At 49.4% G+C, this 13,215-nt stretch overlaps 1 protein-coding gene across 2 annotated transcripts in view; it reads left to right on the top strand.

Annotated features, from left to right (window-relative positions):
* Window positions 1-3,030: 3,030 nt before the first annotated feature.
* Window positions 3,031-13,215, top strand: part of lrrc8aa (leucine rich repeat containing 8 VRAC subunit Aa) — a 43,198-nt gene continuing 33,013 nt past the window's right edge. The window contains exons 1-2 of one of the 2 annotated variants that reach the window (XM_039762589.1): window positions 3,031-3,282; window positions 13,015-13,145. The gene's annotated coding sequence lies outside the window, so the exon portion shown is untranslated. Of the gene's footprint in view, window positions 3,283-3,557; window positions 3,975-13,014; window positions 13,146-13,215 lie in introns of those variants that run through there. The other variant, XM_039762590.1, reaches the window with a different exon arrangement.

The raw sequence follows: 13,215 nt of genomic DNA, 5'->3' as shown, positions 1-13,215 counted from the left end.
CTGCGCCTAGAAATTCTGTCCATAAAAGTTATGAACAGAATCGGTGACAAAGGGCAGCCCTGGCGGAGTCCAACTCTCACTGGAAACGGGCTCGACTTACTGCCGCAATGCGGACCAAGCTCTGACACCGTTGTACAGGGACCAAACAGCTCTTATCAGGGGTCCGTACCCCATACTCCCGAGCACCCCCACAGGATTCCCGAGGGACACGGTCGAATGCCTTTTCCAAGTCCACAAAACACATGTAGACTGGTGGGCAAACTCCCATGCACCCTCCAGGACTCTGCTAAGGGTGAAGAGCTGGTCCACTGTTCCGCGACCAGGACGAAAACCACACTGTTCCTCCTGAATCCGAGGTTCGACTATCCGACGGACCCTCCTCTCCAGAACCCCAAATAGACTTTTCCAGGGAGGCTGAGGAGTGTGATCCCTCTATAGTTGGAACACACCCTCCGGTCCCCCTTTTTAAAGAGGGGGACCACCACCCCGGTCTGCCAATCCAGAGGCACTGTCCCGATGTCCATGCGATGTTGCAGAGACGTGTCAACCAAGACAGTCCTACAACATCCAGAGCCTTAAGGAACTCGGGCGATCTCATCCACCCCGGGCCCTGCCACCAAGGAGTTTTTGACCACCTCGGTGACTTCAGTCCCAGAGATGGGAGAGCCCACCTCAGAGTCCCCAGGCTCTGCTTCCTCATTGGAAGGCATGTTAGTGGGATTGAGGAGGTCTTCGAGTACTCCTCCCACCGACCACAACGCCCCGAGTCGAGGTCAGCAGCGCACCATCCCCACTATATACGGTGTTGACACTGCACTGCTTCCCTCCTGAGACGCGGACGGTGGACCAGAATCTCCTCGAAGCCGTCCAAAGTCGTTCTCCATGGCCTCTCAAACTCCTCCCATGCCCGAGTTTTGCCTCAGCAACAACGAAGCCGCGTTCCGCTTGGCCTGCCGGTACCTATCAGCTGCCTCCAGAGACCCACAGGACAAAAAAGTCCTATAGGACTCCTTCAGCTTGACGGCATCCCTCACCGCTGGTGTCCACCAACGGGTTCGGGATTGCCGCCACGACAGGCACCGACCACCTTGCGGCCACAGCTCCGGTCAGCCGCCTCAACAATAGAGGCACGGAACATGGCCCATTCGGACTCAATGTCCCCCACCTCCCTCGGGACGTGGTTGAAGTTCTGCCGAAGGTGGGAGTTGAAGCTACTTCTGACAGGGGACTCTGCCAGCCGTTCCCAGCAGACCCTCACAACACGTTTGGGCCTACCAGGTCTGACCGGCATCTTCCCCCACCATCGAAGCCAACTCACCACCAGGTGGTGATCAGTTGACAGCTCCGCCCCTCTCTTCACCCGAGTGTCCAAGACATATGGCCGCAAGTCCGACGACACACCACAAAGTCGATCATCAACCTGAGGCCTAGGGTGTCCTGGTGCCAAGTGCACATATGAACACCCTTATGCTTGAACATGGTGTTCGTTATGGACAATCCGTGACGAGCACAGAAGTCCAATAACAAAACACCGCTCGGGTTCAGATCGGGGGGGCCATTCCTCCCAATCACGCCCATCCTGGTCTCACTGTCATTGCCCACGTGAGCATTGAAGTCTCCCAGGAAAACGAGGGAATCCCCAGAAGGTATGCCCTCTAGCAACCCCTCCAGAGACTCCAAAAAGGGTGGATACTCCAAACTGTTGCTCGGCGCATACGCACAAACAACAGTCAGGACCCGTCACCCCACCTGAAGGCGGAGGGAGGCCACCCTCTCGTCCACCAGGGTAAACCCCAATGCACAGGCTCCGAGTCGGGGGGCAATAATTCTCCAGGCCTGGCTCCAGAGGGGGGCCCCAGTCTCCCGCATCCAGGCAAGGGAAAACGTCGTCCATGGTCTTTATTCTTCATCGGTTTGTTGAACCGCTCTTTGTCTCATCCCTCACCTAGGACCAGTTTACCCCAGGGGCATAAAGCTCCAGACAACATAGCTCCTAGGATCATTGGGACACGCAAACCCCTCCACCACGATAAGGTGACGGTTCAAGAGGGAGTTCCTAGGATTTTGGTTTTATTTATTTACTTATTTATCTTCATTTATTTATTGTGTGTGGGTTTTTGTTGTCTATGTTCACTGTCTGCAGGGGCACATTCAAGCAAGCATTTCATTGTACATGGTACTTGTATACATGGCAATAAAGAACTGAAATTGAAATATAGTGCCTTTCTTTATCTATCTATTATATAGTGTCTTTCACTTTGATTTATCTATCTATCTATAAATCCATCTATATATTAATTATATATCACCTTTCCTATCTATCTATCTATCTATCTATCTATCTATCTATCTATCTATCTATCTATCTATCTATCTGTTATATAGTGCCTTTCACATATCTATCTATCTATCTATCTGTTATATAGTGCCTTTCACATATCTATCTATCTATCTAACTCCTTTCTTATCTACTTGACGTTTATGTAGTGTCTTTCACTTCTGTCTTTCACAGTTAGCTCTTCTCACTAATGATGATAATGATGATGATGATGAGAGGGGTGACGTGTTGCATGTCGATTAGCACATACACGTACATAGTCTGTACAGATGCCAGTTTTAACGGCCCGACGAACGCAAACCCCGCGATGTGGTGAGGCTTCTTCGTTTTCGCTGAATGAACGCGCAATTCCGTGATCATGGAGGAAGGCCTTCTCATCAGGAGCCTGGTTGTTTATAACGAACTCTTGCTTGTTGATACTGCGGACCCTGGGGACCGTGATGAGGACCACCTCCCACCCCAGGCGGTGTGTCTGTGTGTGTTTTTAGGTTAGGTTGAAGTATGGAATTTCTGTTTTTCACTGTACACTTGGCGCCCTCTTTCGGCTTGACAAAGTGTTTTTTTTTTTTAGCTTTATGCCACTAACAAATATGGCAACTAAGCAGCATCCGGTTGTGGTTTCCAAAACCATCCGCCAGCGATCTGTGCCCAACACAAAGGGTCCGCCTCGTTGAGCATACAGCGTATTATGTAATTTTTTTTTCTTTTTCTTTCTGTTGTTTGTTCAGCGGTTTGTAAAATCTTCCTTTGCCGTGTTTTGGCTGATGCGGTCGGCTTTGGGGAAGCTGACCTAAGTTGCCCTCCGTGTATTTCTGGATTTTTTTTTTTTTTTACCTCGCTACTGACTTAACTTCCTGGGTGGGGGTACCGAGGAGAGAACAAACAGCGCATCACCGAGGGACACAAAAGGGGGCCGAGAGCAGCGAATTTCTCGTCAGGAGCCGGTAAGTGTGGCGGCCGCGGTGATTTTCCAAGTGACATGAAGCTGTCGTGGGGAGCACACCGGATTTGTGCTTTGAATCGGACGGACGTCGGCGTGGCTTTCTCCCCATTTCACTTCGCCCGGACCGCCGGGAGCTCCCGGAATGAAGGAGACAGAAACGCCGTCACTGGCGAATCGGATAGTTTGTATCCGTGAAGTAAAATGAAAACGGGCGCAAGAGGTACAGTGTCGTGTCGCCTTCGTTCGTCCCTCTTTAGTCACCGAATTCATGTCGGAGGGACGCTGGAAGGGAGGTAGCGGGCGAGCGAGCGAGCGAGCACACGCACTGCAGCAGTTCGGGACCCCCAGCGCCTGGCGATCGTCCCGCTAGTCGCGTTGAGGAGGGCCGGGGCCAGCTGGGGACAACGACAGGAGACGAGAGACAGGAACCTGCCCTGGAAGGGATGCCGGTCGAGTTTAGCGTCACCAGTCGGGTTGTCGGTGAGCCCGAGTCTGGGAGAAGACACAGAGGGCACTTCAACCCATCATCATGGCAGCGCAGGGCATGAACGTACGTGGAACAGGCGAGCAGGGCACACCCTAATGAGCCCCCCCCAGAGCACACCGACTCGGCCGGAGCCTTGGGAGGAGGAGGAGGACTGTTGTTATTACGGGAGGAAACTTGTGAGGGGCAGGAAAGTCAGGACGAGAAAAGTAAGCCAAGAAACAACACCGTCCGTTACAGCGGGGACCGAGCAGTGGGGGGCACTTGAAGAAAGTGGCTAAAAAAATCAAATTAGCGCCATTGGAGCCCACCTCTTGATTTACTGAATCCCCTTTCTCGAGGGCTGTCTAGCCTGGCAGTCATGGGTGCCCGGTGGGACCGCATCTGAGTTAGGGGGGCTGCTTTGTCATCGAACACTGCCAGTAAAATCTTGGTGTACTTTTTATTTATTTGTGTTGAACTAGTCGTGTATGTGACTAAGGCAAGTTGAAATCTAAGTAATCGATGAAGACCTCAGCGTTTGTATTTGGAGTGTATTTTATAATTCATGTAGTGATAGAATGCATTGCAGTTGCCATTCCAACAGGTGGTGCATCACAAACATCTGTGAGAATAAAATGCATTCCAACAGATGTTTGTGATGTGGATCTGTTGGAGTGACGAATATGATGCATACTATACTGTGTGTCTCTGTTATATGGCGTTTGGTATGAGATTTGTAAAAGCAGCGCTAATGTTTGCGATACACCATCTGTTGGAATGAAAAATGCAGTGCATTTTATGACTGCAAGTGTTTGTGATGCTCCCTCTGGTGGAGTGACAGATGCAATGCATTTTATTCCTAAAGATGTTTGTGTTGTGCCATCTGCTGAACTGTGCACTTTGTCGGGGGGACGCCCCCCCATCTTTGCTTCAGAAGCCACCCTAACACACGTGATTTGCGTGTGCATTAATTATTTTTCCTTTAGAGCTTTAAACTTGAAATAAACAGCAATTATGGGCACGAAACGTATTCCTGGATTTTTGCATTTGTGGGGGTCCTGCGCCCCTAACCCCCTGAATCCCAAGAGACAACCTGTATTCTTGTCAATGCAAATCTCGTACAGCTGCTCTTTTCTAAATGCAGGGTAAGATCAGAAGACCAGCTGGTCAAAGGGGGGACTGACTGTTGGGGACACAAACCTGCAGCCACAGGGAGGTCTGAACCCTATGTGGTGCTTTCTAAGTCCTTGGAGAGCAACGCTCCTTTATCGCTGTCGTGTCAGTGCAATGACAAGTTTTAAAAGGAAGGCGGCCATTGAAACAGAAAAGGGTCAAAACCAGGAGGTCGATCAGAGGAGTGCTGAGGCCAAATCGAGAAATTCAAGAGCGAAAAGTCAAAGACCAAAAGCACGTTTAGAGGGGAACATATTTGAAAGGATCGCTTTGTAAATGTGCAGCGCGGATGGGGACGTGTCATCTTGGACCACCGTTAAACGTGTCACCTACAGGGACATCGCACGCTGCCCAACTGACTGACAGCAATCGCTTTTTATTTCTTTTTTTGAATTTATTTATACCTTTTGTTTAACCAGGAAGTCCCACTGAGATTAAAATCTCTTTTACAAGAGAGACCTGGTCAAGGCCACAGCCGCACAAACTCCTAACGTATAGAATGTAATGTACGACAAACATTAAACCACGTAAATATATCGGTCCATTGTAACATACAGACAGCATCTCTCTCTCTCACTCTCATATATATATAGATATAAACTGCTCAAAAAAATGAAAGGAACACTTTGAAAACCCATCAGATCTCAAAGGGAAAAAGAAATCCTGCTGGATATCTATACTGATATAGACTGGGTAATGTGTTAGGAACGAAAGGATGCCACATCGTGTGATGGAAATGAAAATGATCAACCTACAGAGCCCTGAATTCAAAGACGCCCCAAAAATCAGAGTGAAGACATGATGTGGCAGGCTAGTCCATTTTGCCCAAATTGAATTGCAGCAACTCCAAATTGTCCGCAGCACTTTGTATGGCCCCTGTGTTCTTGTATACATGCCTGACAACATCGGTGCATGCTTCTAATGAGATGACAGATGGTGTTGTGGGGATCTCCTCCCAGATCTGGACCAGGGCATCACTGAGCTCCTGGACAGTCTGAGGTGCAACCTGGTGGCATTGGATGGACCAAAACATAATGTCCCAGAGGTGTTCTATTGGATTTAGGTCAGGAAAGTGTGGTGGCCAGTCAATGGTATCAATTCCTTCATCCTCCAGGAACTGCCTGCATACTCTCACCACATGAGGCCAGGAATTGTCGTGCACCAGGAGCCACTGTACCAGCATAGGGTCTGACAATGGGTCCAAGGATTTCATCCTGATACCTAATGGCAGCCAAGGTGCCTTTGTCAAGCCTGTAGCGGTCTGTGTGACCCTCCATGGATATGCCTCCCCAGACAATCATTAACCCACCACCAAACTGCTCATGCTGAATGATGTTACAGGCAGCATAATGTTCTCCATGGCTTCTCCAGACCCTTTCACTTCTGTCACGTGCTCAGGGTGAACCTGCTCTCATCTGTAAAAAGCACAGGACACCAGTGGTGCATCTGCCAATTCTGGTATTCTATGGCGAATGCCAATCGAGCTGCATGCTGCTAGGCAGTGAGCTCAGGGCCCATTAGAGGACATGGGGCCCTTGGGTCACCCTCATGAAGTCTTTCTGGTTGTTTGGTCAGAGACATTCACACCAGTGGCCTGCTGGAGGTCATTTTGTAGGGCTCTGGCAGTGCTCATCCTGTTCCTCCTTGCCCAAAGGAGCAGATACTGGTCCTGCTGATGGGTTATGGACCTTCTATGGCCCTCTCCAGCTCTCCTAGAGTAACTGCTTGTCTCCTAGAATCTCCTCCATGCCCTTGAGACTGTGCAGGGAGACACAGCAAACCTTCTGGCAATGACACATATTGATGTGCCATCCTGGAGAAGTTGGACTACCTGTGCCAGCTCTGTAGGGTCCAGGTATCGCCTCATGCTACCAGTAGTGACACTGACTGTAGCCAAATGCAAAACTAGTGAAGAAACAGTCAGAAAAGATGAGGAGGGAAAAATGTCAGTGGCCTCCACCTGTTAAACCATTCATTCCTGTTTTGGGGGTCATCTCATTGTTGCCCCTCTAGTGCATCTGTTGTTAATTTCATTAACACCACAGCAGCTGAAACTGATTAACAACCCCCTCTGCTACTTAACTGACCAGATTAACATCCCATAAGTTTCATTGACTTGATGCTATACTCTCATTAAAAAGTGTTCCTTTAATTCTTTTGAGCAGTATATTATATTATATATACACAGTATCTATACCTACATACACAGTGGACCCTTGACTTATGAACTCAATTCATTCTCGAGGGCTCGTTGTAACTCAAGTCGTTTGTAAGTCAAGACTATTTTTCCCATAAGAAATAATAAAAATACCCATAATGCACCCCGAACCTCCCACAGCAACACTTACTTAACCTTTTCATAATAAAGAAGGGTTGTAGAAGGTGCATAATTTACCAAAACACCAATCATGTTTCTAATGTACTAACCAAAAAGTTCTAAAAAGTGCCTAGCCTACCAGAAACAGCACTTTCATACTCGGTGCTCACCATTTAATTTGACATCTTTGGGCTGCAGGAAGGGAGGAGGAGGAGGAGGAGGAGGATGAAACAGAAGGTGGTTATTGTTTAGAAGGAGCCTCCTTATGCACATCTTTTCTTTGTAAAATTGTCGAGATGGTGGATTTCGACATGCTGTGCATATTAGCGAGATCGCTCACACGAACGCCACTCTCATATTTCCGCACAATTTCCTTCTTTGTTTCGATTGTGATCGCTGTTTCTCAAGTTAATAATGACGGTAGTCGAGCACTCAGTTCAAAGCTGGCCGTGTTGTGAACTGCTGTAATAATCCACTCCAGTGCTGACTCAGCCTGACGACATCATCATGTGCCGTGCCAGCCCGCTAGCTAACATCCCTTAACAATCGCTTTTTTACCTTCGTTACCTTCTCTTCCTTCCTTAGCAATTCTGCGTCTTGCTGGCCATGGTCTTCGTGAATTATATGTATAGAGAAATCACTGCCCTGTCCACAAACACACATACGTATCTGGGCTCCCTCCGACTGACGCTTACGAACGCTCTTGGCTGTTTGTTTACGATCGCACAAGCGGATTCACGTGACCGCATTCGGGTCGTAACACAAGATGTTGGTCGTACATCAAGTTGTTCGCATGTCAGGCCGGTTGTATGTCAAGGGTCGACTGTGTGCGCGTGTGTGTGTATATAATATAATATAATATGAAATCCAACATTATTCTGCTTTTCATGAGAGAACTACTTAATGGATTTAGATCGGGTTTCTTTTTAGAATGTGCTTGAACATTCCGGTTGATTTTGTGACTTCTGTCATCGTGCCGAGTATCCGAGTTCGCCTGCAGTAACGATTTGTTTGCGCTGATCCGGCGGGAGGGGGAGGGGCCCTCCTCACTCACACGCGCACACAGCGTCCAATGGAGTCGCTCTACCTGTCGCCACGTGTTGGAGCGCACCTCCACTTCGCTAGCGATACCTGTTGGCTCAGCAGACATTATCATCTGGAGATTGTTGAGGAGTCACGTTTGATGTCACGTTTTGAGCGAGAGGTCAGAGCTCCGTGTGTTTTAGAGGGTAGCTGCTCATTGATATCACAGCCATGTGCTCTTCTCCTAATGTGGGCAATGCTCTCCCATCAGATACAGTGCCAACGTTTGACGATGCAGCGTACCCACCTTCCGCTTGGCCAGAGATTCCTTGCCAGCCTTTTACATTTTTGGCAAAGAGTTTACTGCCAGATTCTCACTCGGATAGCAAAACCAAACCTATTGGATATCAAGAGGCCCTCGGATACAAAAGCTGTGATTGTTCTCAATACAAATGATTACATTTTTTATTGATTATTAAAGTTTCTCCTGTTTCACTCTTACGTGGGCGGAGCTGCGGAGGACAGCTAGTATAACACAATATAATGTACGGTCTCTACAGTTCAATAGCTACTGTACACAAACGCACAGAACAACCGCTACTTGTCTCCTTCACCACATTCTTTATGGTGCCCTTAAATTCATCAGTGGGTAGAAATGTAACCCATTTCAATTTGATCTAAAATTGGTTAGCGACGAAAAGGTCTAAAATACTAAATAGCACCCAAAGCCAAATAAACGTCACATTCAAATCCAACAACAAGAAACGAAGGTGATACGAAAAACAGAAGTAGAAACCAAATGGCGCCATAAAGTAAGTTGGCACACAACGCAGTGTCCCATGCCCGTGAATGATTAGAATAGTTTTCACGTTTTTCATCTCTTTTCTGTTGGGTTTGCGTGTCGTGTGATATTTAAACGTTCGGCCATTGTGTGTGTGTGTGTGTGTGTGTGTTGTGGGTGGAGCCCCAGGAGGCGGGGCCACCCTGATGTCACCACTGTGCCTTTATATTCAAGTCAGAGGAGGACCCAGCAGTGGGTCATTGAGTTTGTGAATTCTTTACGTGAGGGTTGCCATCTTTTACTTTGTTTTCTCTGTTCTTTGACTTTGGATTGTGCGCTGGCACTGGCACTGGCACTGGCTTGTCTCATCTTTGGAGCATTTTGAGTTTTTCTCAGTAAATTGTGCATTCTGAACAATTCAATGGGCAACTTGGTCTCCTCTCCCATATGAGAGATGTTTGGAACTGTATTTGTTTATTTTTTTTAAACTTTAAATCCCGCTGCTCATCTGGGCCTTAGTAGGCCGTGGCCTGCTGGTAGTGGCTGGGGACTGGCTGCCTTGGGGTGGCCTGCTGTTGTGACGTATTTTAGAACCTCCTTTTGTTACATCAATGCGTAAGTTCAAGTGCCTGCTGACTGCTGCGCCATGCTGGTCACTGAGCAGCGCCTGTCGTTCATATTGTGTGTGTTTTATTTTAATGTTTTTACAAAGCAGTACATGGCACTTGCAAAATGTCCAGGCTTGATGTTGGTCGTCTGTGGAATGCGGGAAGAAGTCCAGGCAGACACGGGGAGAACATGCAAACCCCACACAGCGAGAGTCTCCTTACCAGTGCGCCGCCGTGCCACCCGTCATTACATTCGTGTTTCTTGACGGTGCCAGTATTTCTGGAGCTGTCGTCGTATTCGTTTATCACATTTAGTAATAACACATTTTACTTATATAGCGCCTTTTCCTTGCCCAAGGCGCTTACATTTGGTTACTCTCATCTGAGATACTGTATATAACTAACTAACTATAAGTGGTGACCTGAGTTTTCGCGTATCATTTTGTTAAACGGTCAAAGTATCGATCGTATTGGAATTTCTGTGATTTATCTGTGGGGTACAACAAGCGTCCCGTAATCTGATTTGTGAAGTTAATGGACAGGTATTCTTGGCTGACAAATTTAATTTAAAGCGACGCTGTGTGAAACCAAGATGGAGGCCACAGAAAAGAAATGTCACGGTGACCGGGCGAGCGAACAGACGGAGCGCACAGACGGAGTGCAGGTCTCCTACCCGAGGTGGGGCGCGCGGCCCCAGCCAGTCCACTTAAAGGACCCTGAGCTCGAATCGGGTCCTGGAGCTACAGATGGCACTGCCTCTGACCCCAAGTGAGGTGGTCTCGGTAGGGGCAGCCGAGGAATGAGATGCCCCCCAAGACAAATGCTGAGGTTGCCTCCCTGTGCACAACACTTGCTGTATTGGACTGAAGTTCATCCGCTTTGTTAACGGAGGCTTCGTCCGCACTGCTGTGCTCTCATTTTACACCGGCGATCTCCAGCCACACATCGTGTATGAAGGAGTCTCCGCCCACATTAAAAAGGACCAAAAACGCGGACGATGTCGCCGTTTGCCTACACTGGGCACGCACACACGCATCGGCGGAAACGGGAAAAGGAGGTGAGGCCCCTTGAAGAGCCCCAGGGTTCACCGACCTGCTGTAGCAGCTGTGCGTGAGGAAGAGGCACACGGGTAAGCAACACAAGAAGCGGCGCCACCCTGTCAGCCATATTGGAATATGGCTGACCAATCTGGGAACGAGACGTTGTAATGAGACGGGCCAAGGAATGAGCGCAGATTAATCGGAGCAGAATTAAGAGTCTGCTTTCACTCCTCCACACTGCAACACTAAGCCGGCATCTCTGATCTTGTAGCCAACCTCTCTGGATGCATTCGCAAGAGGAAAACGGTAAGAATGGTGGCCACAAAACCAAGGACGACTTCCAAAGAGACCCTAAGCTCAACTCCAAGGTCGAGGACCACCGCCGTCTGATCTCGCCATCTGACAGCTTTTTGAGTGACAGAGGGCCATCTGTTGGAAGACAAACCTAAAAATGCATATTGACCAGCCCCAATGACTTCTGGGAGAACGATGAGGCCAAACTGGGCCTTCTTGACAAGTCACATCGGCTCGATGTCCACAGTCGAGAAATTGAAGAACAGCAGACCTGCCGTGAAACGTGGAGGAGACTCAGTCGTGTTTTGGGGGCTGCGTCTGTCACTGGGGTTCCTTGAGTCTTTGCAGGACCATCCGGACATTCTGGAGCCAAACGTCCTGCCTGGTTTCAGGGTGGTCTGTGTCAGTCACAGGTCGTGGACCCCCCAACAGGATGAGGAGAAGAACAAAACATGGGGCTCTTGTGAGAGGAGGCCCTTCACGATTTGAATTCCATGGAACATCTGTGGACTGAACAGAAACACGCACTCCGGGGAAGGAAGAGACCCCCTTGACACCTGACACGGCTGGAGTGGGTGGACAGGTGCAGGAGTCTCATGGTGGGCTCCAGGTGTGTGCAGGGGCTGTGCAGTCAGATGTGAGGTGAAGGGTCCCGTCCCTGCCGTCCTGCCATTTTCATTTTTGTTCTTTTTCGAATTATTCTGCTGAATCAAAAGCACAGTTGGATTTTTGTTCAAAATTACAGAATCGACTGTGATGGGTGCCAGAGACAATTGGTGGGGTCTTCTTTCTTGGCGGAGGGCTACCAACAAATGTGTCTCCCATGCCCAGTGTACCTGCTGGCTTGGCAGTGACGACTTTGGACACGCAGGGCCGTTGCTGTGCGGGTGCCTGAATTGTATGCCCTGCCGTATGTGCCAGTGGCTGCTTGCTTGTGGTGGGTTTATGCTGCCCCACCCCGGGTGGTCTCCATGCAGTTCTAAATAAGAAACCGCAGAGTCAGCTGCACATGCTGCCCCTTTTAGAACTGGACCCCCATAAGTCATCCTGAAGACGTAGCTCATAGCTGCCCTGATTTCTAAAATAGGGGGTGGGCGGGTGGTCCGCTGCTTTCACAGTCACGGTGGCCTAAAAGCGTTTCAGGCAGCTGTTTGACATGCGGACGAGCAAAATGAAAAGCGCAGCTCAACTTGCCCGCTGGCCTCAAAACCGAAAGGAAGCAGAAGGTTCAGTTGAGCCGCAGATGAGCAAGCCCACCGCCGCTACCCCGCTGCAGAAAAGTAGGAAAAAGACGAGGACCCTTGAGGATAACATGAGACCACCTGTCAGAAGGCTGAAGCTCAACTTGAGGTGGACATTGCAATGATGCTATAGCAGTAAATCCACAGAGTAATGGCCGAGACAAAGCCACCAAGATGTTTGAAGTGGGCACCCCTCAAACGTCATCCAGTTGAAGAATTCTGCAATGAAGGAGTTGATATCAGAGGCTGGTAGACCATTTTAGGAAACGCCGACTTGAGGGGGTCCTGCCAGCTGTTTGAGCTAAGGGTGCACTTACTTTTTCCCCACTGACATTGGTACACATCAGCTCCTGTCGGGGGACGCTGGCCAACGTGGGCACCACAAACACAGGAAGTGCGGGGCGGTCCTCCAAAAGGTGGACGGTGTGGGCACCCAGATGGGCATCAGTGGGCACCAACTGTGCACTTAAGAGCTTTAAATGTCGGATCATTCTGTGGTTTAACGGTAAAAGTAGGAAATGACGGCAGCTCCCGTGTTTGTGAAGTGCAGAGAGGAAATTGCAATTCCTGCTCCGTGTTATAAACGCCAGTAAACAGCACATCAGCGTTTCCCAGTGAGCCTCCATAATTGGTCTGGGCAGGGGTGGAGGCTGGGGGAGGGGTGGGCAGCAGAAGGTATCCCCCTCCGTGTTGTGTGACTCCCGTGCGACTGAATGTCACGCCTAACTGACAGAACTGAACCTGGCATTGTGCTACGGGACTGACCGCCATTTTCTCTCCTCTTGTGCAGCACATCCAGACGCTCCCATGGCGCAGGGGGAGAGCCAAGTCCCTCGCTTCTGTCGGCGCCACGTCCCTAAGGATATCGTCTGCTTGGAGTACAGAGCCCTGAAGTACAGATAACGCAGCCGCCCTGGACAGGTGAGTCCCGCTGGGCCGCTTTTTAAATGGCTTCTGTTTCTGTGAAGTGTTTTCAGTTGGGGGTCCTCGC

The sequence above is a fragment of the Polypterus senegalus genome, chromosome 9, assembly GCF_016835505.1.
Source record: "Polypterus senegalus isolate Bchr_013 chromosome 9, ASM1683550v1, whole genome shotgun sequence".
In the NCBI taxonomy this organism is placed as follows: Eukaryota; Metazoa; Chordata; class Cladistia; order Polypteriformes; family Polypteridae; genus Polypterus; species Polypterus senegalus.
Note: the sequence above shows the minus strand (reverse complement) of the source record. Positions and strands in the feature narration are given on the sequence as shown.